Source organism: Euleptes europaea, chromosome 11 (assembly GCF_029931775.1).
Source record: "Euleptes europaea isolate rEulEur1 chromosome 11, rEulEur1.hap1, whole genome shotgun sequence".
NCBI lineage: Eukaryota > Metazoa > Chordata > Lepidosauria > Squamata > Sphaerodactylidae > Euleptes > Euleptes europaea.
The window spans coordinates 44,323,619-44,327,403 of NC_079322.1; positions in this window are offsets into that span (position 1 = coordinate 44,323,619).

Here is a 3,785-nt window from a genome sequence, read left to right on the forward strand (position 1 = left end):
CTCCATCCACCTCTCTTTTTTGTTCCCCATAGGAAAAGACAGAAGAAATGAAGATAGCAAAGCATAAAGTGATGCTTTCCCTGTGGTTTGTAATTGGGATGACTGGTAATCAAACTGCAAAGTGAAAGGGACTTGAATTGTATAAGCAAGAAAGATATTGGCAAGAAGAGACTGCCTGGGACTGGAGAGGTACAGCAAAAGATAGTGGCACTGGTGTTAAGAAATGCTGGTTTGGAGAGGGGATGTTCCCTTGCCTTTGTTCTGAAACACTCTCTCTTTTCATGGTGGAGAAGATGGTGCCTGAACCCACATGAGCATAGCTAGTTCTGGCTAGGACAGATCCTTTCTAAGCACTACTTACTCATATTACCACACACTCAGCCCAGATCAACTTTCAGGCATTTGCAGTGGTGCACCACAAATCAGTCAGGGCTGAATTTGGCACATGGTAGTAACACGCCTTGCTGTGGGATGACATGACTGGAAGTCACTGTGGGCTGAATGAAAAATGCAGCTGCTGCAGGCTGAAGAAAATGTCAATAGGCTCTGTCTTTGATATGTAGCCTCTCTCTAACATCAGCCTTTCTGCTGGAATAAGAAGGTAGCTAATGAAACCAACCTTGTAATTTAGGAAATTATGGGCAACCAGGAAGCGGTACTTCAGTACCTGGCAAATGTATCTTGGCATGCCTTCAAGAATTATCTAGATGCATTTGCCATCTGAAACACATCTTCTTCCTACTTGTGAGAGATTGTGACCTATATAATGCAGGTGGAGCTGTGAGCCACTGATGGGTAACTGGGTCATGTGGGAATAATTTGGATTAGACAAGTGTGAGAGGGTACTATTGAGGAATTGTTCAAGGGGGAACAATTTGGTAATCCCATCCCAACCCATCTCATCTGGTATTCTAGAACGCCCCCCTCGAACTTTCAGAAGGTTAATCTTTCCTCTTCCTTTTTCTTCTTTTTAATTGCTCTCAGCATTCAATGTCTCATGAAGCATATTCAGTCTTCAATATAGTTTCCCCTTTTTTTCTCGTTAGTTTGCAGAGTCACTTTTTTTGCATACCTGAGAAGTCCTTTGTGTACATGGACACTGATAGCATGGTTTGTTGCTTCCATGATCATGGTAGAAGCTGACACCCAACATTATGCTTTGAAGCTTGTATTCATTTGAGCCTTTGGATCAAATTAGACATGGAAATGTTTAAACCTTTCTTTCACTTTTGCAATACGGAATAGAACTCACTTTGAGCATGACATCACATTATGGTATTCTCTATCCTTGTTCTATCTCGTTGGCTGCTGCTGACAGGAGGATACAAAACATTGCAATGAGGATCTAAGTGGCACATTGTGGCCCTCGACATATATGACTTTGCTTAATGCCATTGTCCTTTAAGACTGCAGTTTTGTACACACTTTACCCTTCAAACCAACCAACACACACTTTACACCAATTTCAAGGGAATTTACTTCTGTGTCTTATATTGCAGCCTAACTAGGAAATGTGTCCCATTGAATTCAAGAGGATTTATTTCCAAGTGAACTTATTTTTGAATGAACCATAGATCTCTTTTTCTTTTAATTATCTTGTTTCCAGTGCTTTAGTTTTTATTTAATTGGGCATCATTCTTTAATACACTGCATTGCTGAAGAAGTAAATGAAGTTGTGGGACTAAGAAATGAATGTTGCTACTATGAAGGGTTTCTTTTGCCAGGTCTACAAAAACAGTACAAATGAGCAGTTGGTAAAGCCATCAGCTTCTCACACTGAAGCAAACATGTGTAGTGACCTTAGTCTTTCCCCTTTGATTTACAGCTGTATTGGAAAGTAACTTAACAAGGTGGCATGGAGCTTCAAGAGCAGTTGAAGTCAATTTATTGTCTAAGTGTTATGGATGTTAATTAGATTAGGAATATGCTGAGGCTATTACAGTTCTTGAAGGGAGAGAAGGGTGAGAATGCTCTTTGAAACTCAGTTTTTGTGGCATGGAAACACAGGAAAGGAGAAATCCTACACCCAAGGAAATTGTAGGGTTCCATTGGATTCCACAGAATTGTAAAAGATCCAACAATAATAACATTTATGCAAGAGCCAAGAAAGCACCAGACATGTTGCTTTAAAAATAAAATGTCCCTACTATTCTTGCATTGTTTTCACTATTATAGTGAAAATTAAGAGAGGGTAACTTTTTTAAAAAATATGCAAATAAAGTAATATTTTAAAACCAGTGATGGTTAGAAAGCAAAAATATGAATTAAATTGGGGGGGGGGGGATAACAGTATTCTATGACAATCAGTCTTTTCAAATGGTCACAAATATTCTATGTCTACAAATTGTGAAATAAAGCATTATAAAAACACACACAAGATATATATTGTGGATAACTATTAGAGCTACAGGATGTTGGGAGCAGATAACGCACTGCTGGTACAACTGTGTACTTGTATTCCAGTCAATTGACTGATAGTTGTTTGAAACAGATAGTTCTATCTGTTTATTTAGACAGGGCCAAAAGGAAAATGGATCATGAAGTGGTTAGTAATTTGTTAACAGAGACTAAAGCAGAGATTTCTAGTAAATGGAAATCTTCTAGTAGGCCTTCTATGCAGGGATTTGGAAGTGCATTATCCAAAAACACAAACCCAGTAAGATTGAGAGAAGACAAATGACTGACTCATTTTACGACAAATGGTATTTACTTATTCCTTTGGGGGATATGATGATGTAAGTCTATTATTGAACCCTTCAAATAATTTAATACACATTTTTGAAGACCACTGAATCGAAGAGAACTCTAAGTGATTCACTGAAATAGGGAGAATCATAGAGCAATGGTACCTTTTAGCTTACTAGCTCTTCTACCCTAACAATGGTGCCTTATTTTGACTCCTGCTGCTGGAAAACAGCTATAATTTATGAATTCTGCTTCATTGGCTTTCATGGGGATAGTTATTCACTATTAAAGGAGGGTTTGAAAATAAGCATAACCATTGGTAATTCCTTTTTAACTAAAGAGCATCGGTGACTGCTATCACATGATAGCAGTGGGTGGACTTCCATATTTTATTTATTTTTATTGTGCTTAAAATGCTGCTTTAGAATATTACAACTAATGGCTCTAAAAGCTTTGTACCTTTCAGGATATTTGATGGGATGTATATGTATCCCTAAAGTAAAGAGATAGATATGTACTGAGAAGCTGAAGAGTTAATGCCATATTAGTCATAGGCTTGCCAGGTCCCTCTTCGCCACTGGCGGGAGGTTTTTGGGGTGGAGCCTGAGGAGGGCGGGGTTTGGAGAGGGAGGGACTTCAATGTCATAAAGTCCAATCACCAAAGCGGCCATTTCCTCCAGGTGAACTGATCTCTATCGGCTGGAGATCAGTTGTAATAGCAGGAGATCTCCAGCTAGTACCTGGAGGTTGGCAACCCTAATTATTCAGATATCATGGGTTGCCATATTGTACAGAAGACTAGGAACCTAACTACTCATTTTATTTCCCTCCTAGTCTGCCCCAGCTCCACACAGGCCATGTTCACTTGAGAGTTCCCTGCTGGGAAATCTATTCCCAGGCAAGGGGGGGGGGGCTGTTGCTCCCCTCCACCCCCATGCACATTAACTTTTACCCCAATGTTAGTCTGAAAAAAAAAAGGGTCTTAGACAGTTAGCCCTGGGCAGTGTCCCATGGACCTCTGCTTTCCACAGCCATGCTGGTGGACTTTAATGCTATTGACTGCTTGTGTGGCATTTCATAGGATTCCATGGTCTGAAATA